This window comes from Mesoplodon densirostris, unplaced genomic scaffold (genome assembly GCF_025265405.1).
Source record: "Mesoplodon densirostris isolate mMesDen1 unplaced genomic scaffold, mMesDen1 primary haplotype scaffold_35, whole genome shotgun sequence".
Lineage (NCBI taxonomy): Eukaryota > Metazoa > Chordata > Mammalia > Artiodactyla > Ziphiidae > Mesoplodon > Mesoplodon densirostris.
In genome coordinates this window covers 3,829,124-3,845,641 of record NW_026778195.1, presented here as the reverse complement: position 1 = coordinate 3,845,641, position 16,518 = coordinate 3,829,124, and positions in this window count along the sequence as shown.

Genomic DNA, 16,518 nt, shown 5'->3' with positions numbered 1-16,518 from the left:
CATGTCATCACAAGGCTCTGTGACGTTTGTATCCACAATGCTCCATAAACATTTCCTCACAATCCTCAGTGACCCTTGTCCTCACAATACTCCATGTCTTTGTAAGAACAATGCTCCATGACCCTTGTCATCACAATGTGCAATGCGCTTTTCATCACAATGATCCACAACTTTGTCATCACTATGCTCCATAAACCTTGTAATCACAATGCTCCATTCACTTCTCATCCAAATGCTCTCTCACATGAGATATCACAATGTTCCATCACTAGTCATCACAATCCTCCCTCACCCCTGTTATCACAATGTTCCATGACCCCTGACATCACAATATTCCATAACCCTGTCATCAAAATGTTCCATTACACTTTTCTTCAAATTGCTGCATGACCCGGTCATCAAAATGCTCCCTGCCCTTCTCATCACAATGTACCACACACTTGTCATCAAAATGCTCCATGACAATTGTCATCACTAAGATCCATGACCCTTGGCATTACAATGCTCCATTTCATTGTCATCACAATGCTCCATGAACCCTCTCGTCACATTGCTCCATGCCCTTGTCATCACAAAGCTCCATGACACTTGTCATCACAATGTTCGATGCCCTTCTCATCAGAATGCTCCATGCCCTTGTCATTACAATCCTCCATGACCCATGTATCACAGTGTACCGTGCCCTTGACATCACAAAGCGCCACGCCCACTCTCATCACAATAATCCATGAAACATTTCCGACCAATGCTCAATGCCCTTCTCATCACAATGCTCCATTACCTCTGTCATAACAATGCTCCATGACCCCTGCCATCACAATGATCCATGGCCTTGTCATCACAAGGCCCCATGACCCTTGTCATCACAATGATCCAAGACCCATGTAATCACAATGGTCCATGCACTTGTCTTTACAAAGCTCCATGACGCATGTCATCAGAATGTTCCATGGCCTTCTCCTCAAAAAGCTCCATGCCCTTGTCATCACAATGATGCAAGACCCCCGTAATCACAATGCTCCATGCACATTTTCATCAGAATGCTCCATTAGACTTGTCATCACAAGTCTCCATGGTCATCTCATCACAATGCTTCAAGACCTTGTCATCACCATGCTCCATTCCCTTGTCATCACAATGCTCCATGACCTCAGTCATCACAATACTCCATGAACATTTTCAGCCCAATGCTCCATGACCTTCTCATCACAATGGTCAATGACCAATATCATCACAATGCTCCATGAACCTTCTCATCACAATGCTCCAAGAACACTGTAATCACAATGCTCTATGCCCCTTTTCATCTCAATGATCCATGAACCCTGTCATCACAATGCACTATGCCCATCATCATAATGCTTCATGCTATTGTCATCACAACGAAATCAAAATGTTCCATGACCTCTGCTATAACAATGCTCCAAACCCTTGTGATCACAATATTTCATAACACTTGTCATCACAATGCCCCTGGATGCTCGTCATCACAATTATCCATGGACTTCTCATCACAATGCTCCATGACATTCGTCATCACAATGCTCAATACACTTGTCATCAACATGCTCCCTGACACTTGTTGTCTGTATGCTCCTTGAACCCTGTCATGACAAGGCTCCATGCCTTTTTCATCACAATGATCCATGCCCTTTTCACCACAATGCTCCAAGTCCCATGTAATCACAATGGTCCATGCCATTGTCATCACAAAGCTCAATGACGCACGCCATCAGAATGCTCCTTGGTCTTCTCCTCACAATGCTCCCTGCCCTTGTCTTCACAATGTTCCAAGACCCCTGTAATCACAATGCTCCATTCCCCTTTTAATCAGTATGCTCCATGAGACTTGTCATAACAAGGCTCCATGGTTTTGTCATCACAACGCTCCAGGACCTTGTCATCACAATGCTTCACGACCTTGTCATCAAAATTTTCAATTGCCCTTGTCATCATAATGCTCCAAACCCTAATCATCACAATGCTCCATTATATTTGTCATCACAATCCTCCATTACATTTGGTATCAAAAAGCTCCATGCCATTGTCATTGCCATGGACCATGACATATGTCATCACAATGCTCCCTGACACCTGTTTTCACAATACTCCATGACCTTATCATCACAATGCACCATGCCCACTCTCATCACAATAATCAATGAATCTTATCAGACCAATGCTCCATGCCTCTGTCATCACAATTTTCCATGCCCTTGTCATCACAATGCTCCATGACCCCTGTCATCACAATGCTCCGTGACTCCAGTCATCACAGTGCTTCATAACGTTTGTCATCACAATGGTCCATGCCCGCGTCATCACAAGGCTCTGTGACCGTTGTAACCACAATGCTCCATGGACATTTCATCACAATTCTCTGATAAAATTGTCATCACAATGCTCCATGTATTTGTCAGAACAATGCTCCATGACCATTGTTATCACAATGTGCCACGCGCATTTCATCACAACGTTCCAAACCTTGTCATTGCAATGCTCCATAAATATTGAAATCACTGTGGTCCATGTATTTTTCATCAAAATGCTCTCTCACCAGAGATATCACAATGTTCCATCACTAGTCATCACAATACACCCAAGTCCTTGTAATCACATTGTTCCATGACACTGTCATCACAATCCTACATCCCCTTATCATCACAATGTTCCATGTCCCTTGCCATCACAATGTTCCATAAGCCCTGTCATCCAAATGCTCCATGACCCTTTCCATCCCAAAGCTCCAAGACCCCTGACATCACAATGTTCTATAACCCCTGCCATCAAAATGTTCCATTACACTTTTTATCAAATTGCTGCATGACCCGGTCATCAAAATGCTCACTGCCCTTCTCATCAAAATGCTCCATGACTTGTCATCACAAAGCTCCAAGACCCTTGGCATCACAATGCTCCATGTCATTGTCATCACAATGCTCCATGAACCCCTCATCACATTGCTCCATGCCCTTGTCATCACACAGCTCCATGACACTTGTCATCACAATGCTCGATGCCCTTCTCATCACAATGATCCATGCCCTTGTCATTACATTCCTGCATAACCCATGTATCACAGTGTTCCGTGCCCTTGTCTTCAAAATGCTCCATGACCACTCTCATCACAATAATCCATGAAACATTTCAGACCAAAGTTCCATACCCTTCTCATCACAATGCTCCATTACCCCTGTCATAATAATGCACCATGACACCTGCCATCACAATGATCCACGGCCTAGTCATCACAAGGTTCCATGATAATTCTCATCACAATGCTCAAGACCCCTGATATCACAATGCTCCATGCCCTTGTCATCACAAAGCTCCATGTCGCATGTCATCAGAATGTTCCATGGCCTTCTCATCACAATGCTCCATGCCCTTGTCATCACAATGCTCCAAGACCCTTGTAATCACAATGCTCCATGCCCCTTCTCATCTCAATGCTCCATGACCCTTGTCACCACAATGCTCCATGCGCTTGTCAGCACAATGCCCCATGACACATGTCATCACAATGCACCATGCGCTTGTCATCACAGTGCTCCACAACATTGTCATCACAATGCTCCATAAAATTTGTCATCACAATGCTCCATTCACTTCTCATCAAAATGCTCTCTCACCACTGATATCACAATGCTACATCACTATTTGTCAAAATACTCCCTCACCCCTGTCATCACAATGTTCCATGACTCCTGTCATCACAATGCTACATGCACTTATCATCACAATGTTCGATGACCCCTGACATCACAATGTTCCATAACACCTGTCATCATAATGTTCCATGACAAATTTCATCAAATTGCTCCATGCCCTTGCCATCACAATGCTGCATTACCCCTGTCATAACAATGCTCCATAACCCCTGCCATCAAAATGTTCTATGGCCTTGTCATCACAAGGCTCCATGACCCTTCTCATCACAATGCTCCAAGAACACTGTAATCACAATGCTCTATGCCCCTTTTCATCTCAATGATCCATGAACCCTGTCATCACAATGCACCATGCCCATCATCATAATGATTCATGCTATTGTCATCACAAAGAAATAAAAATGCTCCATGACCTCTGTCATAAAAATGCTCCAAACCCTTGTGATCACAATATTCCATAACACTTGTCATCACAAAGCCCAATGACGCTCTTCATCACAATTATCCCTGGTCTTCTCATCACAATGCTCCATGACCTTCGTCATCACAATGCTCAATACACTTGTCATCAAAATGCTCCCTGACACTTGTTGTCTGTATGCTCCTTGAACTCTGTCATGACAAGGCTCCATGCCTTTTTCATCACAATGATCCATGCACTTTTCATCACGGTGCTCCAAGACCAATGTTATCACAATGCTCCATGCACTTGTCATCACAAAGCTCAATGACACATGCCATCAGAATGCTCCTTGGTCTTCTCCTCACCATGCTCCATGCCCTTGTCATCAAAATGTTCCAAGACCCCTGTAATCACAATGCTCCATGCCCCTTTTCATCAGTATGCTCCATGAGACTTGTCATCAAAAGGCTCCATGGTTTTGTCATCACAATGCGCCAGGACCTTGTCATCACAATGCTTCATGACCTTGTCATGAAAATATTCAATGGCCCTTGTCATCATAATGCTCCAAGCCCTAATCATCACGATGCTCCATTATATTTGTCATCACAAACCTCCATTATCTTTGGCATCACAATGCTCCATGCCATTGTCATCGCAATGGGCCATGACATATGTCATCACAATTCTCCCTGACACCTGTCTTCACAATATTCCATGACCTTATCATCACAATGCTCCATGCCCTTGTCATCACAATGCACCATGCCCACTCTCATCACAATAATCTATGAAACTTGTCAGACCAATGCACCATGCCCCTGTCATCACAATGCACCATGCCCTTGTCATCACAGTGCTCCATGACCCCTGTCATCACAACGCTCTGTGCCTCCAGTCATCACAATGCTTCATAAAGATTGTCATCACAATGGTCCATGCCCGCGTCATCACAAGGCTCTGTGACCTTTGTATCCACAATGCTCCATGAATATTTCATCACAATTCTCTGTGACCCTTGTCATCACAATGCTCCATGTCTTTGTCTGAACAATGCTCCATGACCATTGTCATCACAGTGTGCCAGGTGCATTTCATCACAACTGTCCACAACCTTGTCATTGCAATGCTCCATAATCCTTGTAATCACAATGGTCCATGCACTTCTCATCAAAATGCTCTCTCACCAGAGATATCACAATGTTCCATCACTAGTCATCACAATACTCCCTCACCCCTGGAATCACAGTGATCCATGACACTGTCATCACAATGCTACATCCACTTGTCATCACAATGTTCCATGACCCCTTCCATCACAATGTTCCATAAGCCCTGTCATCAAAATGCTCCATGACCCTTTCCATCCCAAAGCTCCAAGTCCCCTGCCATCACAATGTTCTATAACCCCTGCCATCTAAATGTTCCATTACACTTTTTATCAAATTGCTGCAGGACCCGGTTATCAAAATGATCCCTGCCCTTCTCATCAAAATGCTCCATGACTTGTCATCACAAAGCCCGAAGACCCTTGGCATCACAATGCTCCATGTCATTGTCATCACAATGCTCCATGTACCCTCTCATCACATTGCTCCATGCCCTTGTCATCACACAGCTCCATGACATTTGTCATCACAATGCTCAATAAACTTGTCATCACAATGCTCCCTGACCCTTGTCATCAGTATGCTCCTTGAACACTGTCATAACAAGTTTCCATGCATTTTTCATCACAATGATCCATGACCATTTCATCAAAATGCTCCAAGACCCCTGTAATCACAATGCTCCATGCCCCTATTCATCAGAATGCTCCATGAGACTTGCCATCACAAGTCTCCATGGTCTTCTCATCACAATGTTCCAGGACCTTGACATCACCATGATCCATTCCCTTGTCATCACAATGCTCCATGACCCCTGTCATCACAATAATCCATGAACATTTTCAGCCCAATGCTCCACGACCTTCTCATCACAATGCTCCATTGCCAATATCATCACAGTGCCACATGACCACTGTCATCACAACACTCCATGACACCTGACCACACAATGATCCAGGACTCTGGTCATCACAATGCTCCATTCCCTTGTCATCACATTGCTACATGACACCTGTCATCACAACTCTCCATGAACATTTTCAGCCCAGTGCTCCATGACCATTGTCATCACAGTGATCCATGCCCATGTCATCCCAATGCTCCATGACCCCTGTATTCACAATGCTCCTTGACGCTTGTCATCACAGTGCTCCATGACACATGCCATCACAATGCTCCATGCCTTTGTCAGCAAAATGCTCCATGAACCCTCTCATCACATTGCTCCATGCCCTTGTCATCACAAAGCTCCATGCTCCTTGAAATCAAAATGATCCATGACCTCTGTCATCACAATGCTCCATACCCTTGTGATCACAATGTTCCATAACACTTGTCATCACAACGCTCCATGATGCCTGTCATCACAATACTCCATGCCCTTTTCATCACAATGCTCCATGACCTTTGTCACCACAATTCTCAATACACTTGTCATCACAATGCTCCCTGACACTTGTCATCAGAATGCTCCTTGTACCCTGTCACGAAAAGGCTCCATGCCTTTTTCATCACAATGCCCCATGCCATTTTCATCACAATGCTCCATGCCATTGTCATCAAAATACTCCACAAGCTTGTCATCAGAATGCTCCATGACCCTTGTCATCACAGTTCTCCATGCACTTGTCAGCACAATGCTCCCTGACCCTTGTCATCACAATGCTCCAAGCCATTGGCATCACAATGCTCCATTACCTTTGTCATCAGAATCCTCCCTGACACTTGGCATCACAATGCTCCATGCCATCCTCATCACAATGGGCCATTACATATGTGATCACAATGCTCCCTGACAGCTGTCTTCACAATACGGCATGATCTGGTCATCACAATGCTCCATGCCCTTGTCAACACAGTGTGCTATTCCAACTGTCATCGCAATACTCCATGAAAGTTATTAGTCCAATGTTCCATGCCCTTGTCATCACAATGCTCCATGCCCTTGTTATCACAATGCTCGATGACCCCTGTCATCACAATGCTCCGTGACTCCAGTCATCACAATGCTTCATGACCTTTGTCATCCCAATGGTCCATGCCCTTGTCATCAACAGTCTCTGTGACCTTTTTAACCACAATGCTCCATGAACTTTTCATCACAATGCTCTTTGACCCTTGTCATCACAATGCTCTATGCCTTACTCAGCACAGTGCTCCATGACGCTTGTCACCACAATGCTCCATGCGCTTGTCAGCCCAATGCTCCATGACACATGTCATCACAATGCACCATGCGCTTGTCATCACAGTGCTCCACAACATTGTCATCACAATGCTCCATAAAATTTGTCGTCACAATGCTCCATGCACTTCTCATCACAATGCTCTCTCACCACTGATATCACAATGCTACATCACTATTTGTCACAATGCTCCATGACCCCTGTCATCACAATGTTCCATGACTCCTGTCATCACAATGCTACATGCACTTATCATCACAATGTTCGATGACCCCTGAAATCACAATGTTCCATAAAACCTGTCATCAAAATGTTCCATGACACTTTTCATCAAATTGCTCCATGACCCTGTCAACAGAATGCTCCCTGCCCTTCTCATCACAATGCACAACGCCCTTGCCATCAAAATGCTCCATGACCTTTGTCATCACAAAGATCCATGACCCTTGGCATCACAATGCTCCATGTCATTGTCATCACAATGCTCCATGAACGCTCTCATCACATTGCTCCATGCCCTTGTCTTCACATAGCTGCATGACACATGTCATCAGAATGCTCCATGCCCTTGCCATCACAATGCTCCATTACCCCTGTCATAACAATGCACCATGACCCCTGCCATCACGATGTTCCATGGCCTTGTCATCAGAAGGCTCTATGACCCTTCTCATCACAATGCTCCAGTAACACTGTAATCACAATGCTCTATGCCCCTTTTCCTCTCAATGATCCATGAACCCTGTCATCAAAATGCACCATGCCCATCATCATAATGCTTCATGCTATTGTCATAACAACGAAATCAAATTGTTCCATGACCTCTGTCATAACAATGCTCCAAACCCTTGTGATCACAATATTCCATAACACTTGTCATCACAATGCCCCATGAGGCTCGTCATCACAATTATCCACGGGCTTCTCATCACAATGCTCCATGACCTTCGTCATCACAATGCTCAATGCACATGTCATCAACATGCTCCCTGACATTTGTTGTCTGTATGCTCCTTGAACCCTGTCATGACAAGGCTGCATGCCTTTTTCATCACAGTGATCCATGCCCTTTTCATCACAGTGCTCCAAGTCCCATGTAATCACAGTGGTCCATGCCATTGTCATCACAAAGCTCAATGACGCATGCCATCAGAATGCTCCTTGGTCTTCTCCTCACAATGCTCCATGCCCTTGTCTTCACAATGTTCCAAGACCCCTGTAATCACAATGCTCCATTCCCCTTTTAATCAGTATGCTCCATGAGACTTGTCATCTCAAGGCTCCATGGTTCTGTCATCACAATGCTCCAGGACCTTGTCATCACAATGCTTCACGACCTTGTCATCAAAATTTTCAATGGCCCTTGTCATCATAATGCTCCAAACCTTAATCATCACAATGCTCCATTATATTTGTCATCACAATCCTCCATTACATTTGGTATCACAAAGCTCCATGCCATTGTCATCGCCATGGACCATGACATATGTCATCACAATGCTCCCTGACACCTGTCTTCACAATACTCCATGACCTTATCATCACAATGCTCCATGCCCTTGTCATCACAATGCACCATGCCCACTCTCATCACAATAATCTATGAAACTTGTCAGACCAAAGCTCCATGCCACTGTCATTACAATGCTCCATGCCCTTGTCATCACAATGCTCCATGACCCCTGTCATCACAATGCTCCGTGACTCCAGTCATCACAATGCTTCATAACGTTTGTCATCACAATGGTCCATGCCCGTATCATCACAAGGCTCTGTGACCTTTGTAACCACAATGCTCCATGAACTTTTCATCACAATTCTCTGAGAAACTTGTCATCACAATGCTCCATGTCTTTGTCAGAACAATGCTCCATGACCATTGTCATCACAATGTGCCACGCACATTTCATCACAACGTTCCAAACCTTGTCATTGCAATGCTCCATAAACATTGTAATGACAATGGTCCATGCACTTCTCATCAAAATGCTCTCTCACCACTGATATCACAATGCTACATCACTCTTTGTCACAATACTCCCTCACCCCTGTCATCACAATGTTCCATGACTCCTGTCATCACAATGCTAAATGCACTTATCATCACAATGTTCGATGACCCCTGAAATCACAATGTTCCATAACACCTGTCATCAAAATGTTCCATGACACTTTTCATCAAATTGCTCCATGACCCTGTCATCAGAATGTTCCCTGCCCTTCTCATCACAATGCACAACGCCCTTGCCATCAAAATGCTCCATGATCTTTGTCATCACAAAGATCCATGACCCTTGGCATCACAATGCTCCATGTCATTGTCATCACAATGCTCCATGAACGCTCTCATCACATTGCTCCATGCCCTTGTCTTCACATAGCTCCATGACACATGTCATCCGAATGCTCCATGGCCTTCTCATCACAATGCTCCATGCCCTTGCCATCACAATGCTCCATTACCCCTGTCATAACAATGCTCCATGACCCCTGCCATCACGATGATCCATGGCCTTGTCATCACAAGGCTCTATGACCCTTCTCATCACAATGCTCCAGTAACACTGTAATCACAATGCTCTATGCCCCTTTTCCTCTCAATGATCCATGAAACCTGTCATCAAAATTCACCATGCCCATCATCATAATGCTTCATGCTATTGTCATAACAACGAAATCAAATTGTTCTATGACCTCTGGCATAACAATGATCCAAAACCTTGTGATCACAATATTCCATAACACTTGACATCACAATGCCCCATGAGGCTCGTCATCACAATTATCCAAGGTCTTCTCATAACAGTGCTCCATGACCTTCGTCATCACAATGCTCAATACACATGTCATCAACATGCTCCCTGACACTTGTTGTCTGTATGCTCCTTGAAACCTGTCATGACAAGGCTCCATGCCTTTTTCATCACAGTGATCCATGCCCTTTTCATCACAGTGCTCCAAGTCCCATGTAATCACAGTGGTCCATGCCATTGTCATCACAAAGCTCAATGACGCATGCCATCAGAATGCTACTTGGTCTTCTCCTCACAATGCTCCATGCCCTTATCTTCACAATGTTCCAAGACCCCTGTAATCACAATGCTCCATTCCCCTTTTAATCAGTATGCTCCATGAGACTTGTCATCTCAAGGCTCCATGGTTTTGTCATCACAATGCTCCAGGACCTTGTCATCACAATGCTTCACGACATTGTCATCAAAATTTTCAATGGCCCTTGTCATCATAATGCTCCAAACCCTAATCATCACAATGCTCCATTATATTTGTCATCACAATCCTCCATTACATTTGGTATCACAAAGCTCCATGCCATTGTCATCGCCATGGACCATGACATAAGTCATCACAATGCTCCCTGACACCTGTCTTCACAATACTCCATGACCTTATCATCACAATGCTCCATGCCCTTGTCTTCACAATGCACCATGCCCACTCTCATCACAATAACCTATGAAACTTGTCAGACCAATGCTCCATGCCACTGACATCACAATGCTCCATGCCCTTGTCATCACAATGCTCCATGAACTCTGTCATCACAATGCTCCGTGACTCCAGTCATCACAATGCTTCATAACGTTTGTCATCACAATGGTCCATGCCCGCGTCATCACAAGGCTCTGTGACCTTTGTAACCACAATGCACCATGAACTTTTCATCACAATTCTCTGAGAAACTTGTCATCACAATGCTCCATGTCTTTGTCAGAACAATGCTCCATGATCATTGTCATCACAATGTGCCACGCACATTTCATCACAACGTTCCAAACCTTGTCATTGCAATGCTCCATAAACCTTGTAATCACAATGGTCCATGCACTTCTCATCAAAATGCTCTCTCACCAGAGATGTCACAATGTTCCATCACTAGTCATCACAATACACCCTCATCCTTTTAATCACAATGTTCCATGACCCTGTCATCACAATGCTACATCCCCTTATCATCACAATGTTCCATGACCCCTTCCAGCACAATGTTCCATAAGCCCTGTCATCAAAATGCTCCATGACCCTTTCCATCCCAAAGCTCCAAGACCCCTGACATCACAATGTTCTATAACCCCTGCCATCAAAATGTTCCATTACACTTTTTATCAAATTGCTGCATGACGCGGTCATCAAAATGCTCCCTGCCCTTCTCATCAAAATGCTCCATGACTTGTCATCACAAAGCTCCAAGACCCTTGGCATCACAATGCTCCATGTCATTGTCATCACAATGCTCCATGAACCCCCTCATCACATTGCTCCATGCCCTTGTCATCACACAGCTCCATGACACTTGTCATCACAATGCTCGATGCCCTTCTCATCACAATGCTCCATGCCCTTTTCATTACAGTCCTGCATGACACATGTATCACAGTGTTCCGTGCCCTTGTCATCACAATGCTCCATGCCGACTCTCATCACAATAATCCATGAAACATTTCAGACCAAAGTTCCATACCCTTCTCATCACAATGCTCCATTACCCCTGTCATAACAATGCACCATGACACCTGCTATCACAATGATCCACGGCCTAGTCATCACAAGGTTCCATGATAATTCTCATCACAATGCTCAAGACCACAGATATCACAATGCTCCATGCCCTTGTCATCACAAAGGTCCATGATGCATGTCATCATAATGTTCCATGGCCTTCTCATCACAATGCTCCATGCCCTTGTCATCACAATGCTCCAAGACCCTTGTCATTACAATGCTCCATGCCCCTTTTCATCTCAATGCTCCATGAACCCTGTCATCACAATGCACCATGCCCATCATCATAATGCTTCAGGCTATTGTCATCACAATGAAATCAATATTCTGCATGACCTCTGTCATCATAATGCTCCAAACCCTTGTGATCACAATGCTGCATAACACGTATCATCACAACACCCCATGACACTCATCATCACAATTATCCATGGTCTTCTCATCACAATGTTCCATGATCTTTGTCATCATAATGCTCAATACACTTGTCATCACAATGCTCCCTGACCCTTGTCGTCAGTATGCTCCTTGAACCCTGTCATGACAAGTTTCCATGCATTTTTCATCACAATGATCCATGACCATTTCATCACAATGCTCCAAGTTCCCTGTAATCACAATGCTGCATGCCCTTTTCATCAGAAAACTCCATGATGAATGTCATCAGAATGCTCCATGGGTTCTCATCACAATGCTCTATGCCCTAGTCATAACAATGCTCCAAGACCCCTGTAATCACAATGCTCCATGCCCCTTTTCATCAGAATGCTCCATGAGACTTGCCATCACAAGTCTCCATGGTCTTTTCATCACAATGTTCCAGGACATTGACATCACCATGATCCATTCCCTTGTCATCACAATGCTCCATGACCCCTGTCATCACAATAATCCATGAACATTTTCAGCCCAATGCTCCACGACCTTCTCATCACAATGCTCCATTGCCAATATCATCACAATGCTCCATGACCACTGTCATCACAACAATCCATGACACCTGACCACACAATGATCCAGGACTCTTGTCATCACAATGCTCCATTAACTTGTCATCACAACGTTACATGACACCTGTCATCACAACTCTCCATGAACATTTTCAGCCCAGTGCTCCATGACCCTTGTCATCACAATGATCCATGCCCTTGTCATCCCAATGCTCCATGACCCCTGTATTCACAATGCTCCTTGACGCTTGTCATCACAGTGCTCCATGACACATGTCATCACAATGCTCCATGCCTTTGTCAGCAAAATGCTACATGACCTTGTCATTACAATGCTCTATGCACTTGTCATCACAATACTCCATTTCCATTGTCATCACAATCCTCCATGGACTTTGGGATCACATTGCTTCATGCCCTTGTCATCACAATGCTCCATTCTCCTTGAAATCCAAATGATCCATGACCTCTGTCATCACAATGGTCCAAACCCTTGTGATCACAATGTTCCATAACACTTGTCATCACAACCCTCCATGATGCCTGTCATCACAATACTCCATGCCCTTTTCATCACAATGCTCCATGACCTTTGTCACCACAATTCTCAATACACTTGTCATCACAATGCTCCCTGACACTTGTCATCAAAATGCTCCTTGAACCCTGTCACGAAAAGGCTCCATGCCTTTTTCATCACAATGCCCCATGCCATTTTCATCACAATGCTCCATGCCATTGTCATCAAAATACTCCACAAGCTTGTCATCAGAATGCTCCATGACCCTTGTCATCACAATTCTCCATGCACTTGTCAGCACAATGCTCCCTGACCCTTTTCATCACAATGATGCAAGCCATTGTCATCACAATGCTCCAATACCTTTGTCATCAGAATCCTCCCTGACACTTGGCATCACAATGCTCCATGCCATTGTCATCACAATGGGCCATTACATATGTGATCACAATGCTCCCTGACACCTGTCTTCACAATACGGCATGACCTGGTCATCACAATGCTCCATGCCCTTGTCATCACAGTGTGCCATTCCAACTCTCATCGCAATACTCCGTGAAAGTTATTAGACCAATGTTCCATGCACTTGTCATCACAATGCTCCATGCCCTTCTTATCACAATGCTCCATGACCCCTATCATCACAATGATCCGTGACTCCAGTCATCACAATGCTTCATGACCTTTGTCATCACAATGGTCCATGCCCTCGTCATCAACAGTCTCTGTGACCTTTTTAACCACAATGCTCCATGAAATTTTCATCACAATGCTCTTTGACCCTTGTCATCACAATGCTCTATGCCTTTCTCAGCAAAATGCTCCATGACCCTTGTCATCACAATGCTCCATGCGCTTGTCAGCACAATGCTCCATGACACATGTCATCACAATGCACCATGCGCTTGTCATCACAGTGCTCCACAACATTGTCATCACAATGCTCCATAAAATTTGTCATCACAATGCTCCATGCACTTCTCATCAAAATGCTCTCTCACCACTGATATCACAATGCTACATCACTATTTGTCACAATACTCCCTCACACCTGTCATCACAATGTTCCATGACTCCTGTCATCACAATGCTACATGCACTTATCATCACAATGTTCGATGATCCCTGAAATCACAATGTTCCATAACACCTGTCATCAAAATGTTCCATGACACTTTTCATCAAATTGCTCCATGACCCTGTCATCAGAATGCTCCCTGCCCTTCTCATCACAATGCACAACGCCCTTGCCATCAAATGCTCCATGACCTTTGTCATCACAAAGATCCATGACCCTTGGCATCACAATGCTCCATGTCATTGTCATCACAATGCTCCTTGAACGCTCTCATCACATTGCTCCATGCCCTTGTCTTCACATAGCTCCATGACACATGTCATCAGAATGCTCCATGGCCTTCTCATCACAATGCTCCAAGCCCTTGCCATCACAATGCTCCATTACCCCTGTCATAACAATGCTCCATGATCCCTGCCATCACGATGTTCCATGGCCTTGTCATCACAAAGCTCCTTGAACCTTCTCATCACAATGCTCCAAGAACACTGTAATCACAATGCTCTATGCCCCTTTTCATCTGAATGATCCATGAACCCTGTCATCACAATGCACTATGCCCATCATCATAATGCTTCATGCTATTGTCATAACAACGAAATCAAAATGTTCCATGACCTCTGTCATAACAATGCTCCAAACCCTTGTGATCACAATATTCCATAACACTTGTCATCACAATGCCCCAGAATGCTCGTCATCACAATTATCCATGGTCTTCTCATCACAATGCTCCATGACCTTCGTCATCACAATGCTCAATACACTTGTCATCAACATGCTCCCTGACACTTGTTGTCTGTATGCTCCTTGAACCCTGTCATGACAAGGCTCCATGCCTTTTTCATCACAATGATCCATGCCCTTTTCATCACAATTATCCAAGTCCCATGTAATCACAATGGTCCATGCCATTGTCATCACAAAGCTCAATGACGCATGCCATCAGAATGCTCCTTGGTCTTCTCCTCACAATGCTCCATGCCCTTGTCTTCACAATGTTCCAAGACCCCTGTAATCACAATGCTCCATTCCCCTTTTAATCAGTATGCTCCATGAGACTTGTCATCACAAGGCTCCATGGTTTTTTCATCACAATGCTCCAGGACCTTGTCATCACAATACTTCACGACCTTGTCATCAAAATTTTAAATGGCCCTTGTCATCATAATGCTCCAAACCTTAATCATCACAATGCTCCATTATATTTGTCATCACAATCCTCCATTACATTTGGTATCACAAAGCTCCATGCCATTGTCATCGCCATGGACCATGACATAAGTAATCACAATGCTCCCTGACACCTGTCTTCACAATACTCCATCTCCTTATCATCACAATGCTCCATGCCCTTGTCATCACAATGCACCATGACCACTCTCATCACAATAATCTATGAAATTGTCAGACCAATGCTCCATGCCACTGTCATCACAATGCTCCATGACCTTGTCATCACAATGCTCCATGACCCCTGTCATCACAATGCTCCGTGACTCCAGTCATCACAATGCTTCATAACGTTTGTCATCACAATGGTCCATGCCCGCGTCATCACAAGGCTCTGTGACCTTTGTAACCACAATGCTCCATGAACTTTTCATCACAATTCTCTGAGAAACTTGTCATCACAATGCTCCATGTCTTTGTCAGAACAATGCTCCATGACAATTGTCATCACAATGTGCCACACACATTTCATCACAACGTTCCAAACCTTGTCATTGCAATGCTCCATAAACCTTGTAATCACAATGGTCCATGCACTTCTCATCAAAATGCTCTCTCACCAGAGATGTCACAATGTTCCATCACTAGTCATCACAATACACCCTCATCCTTGTAATCACAAGGTTCCATGACCCTGTCATCACAATGCTACATCCCCTTATCATCACAATGTTCCATGACCCCTGCCAGCACAATGTTCCATAAGCCCTGTCATCAAAATGCTCCATGACCCTTTCCATCCCAAAGCTCCAAGACACCTGACATCACAATGTTCTATAACCCCTGCCATCAAAATATTCCATAACACTTTTTATCAAATTGCTGCATGACCCGGTCATCAAAATGC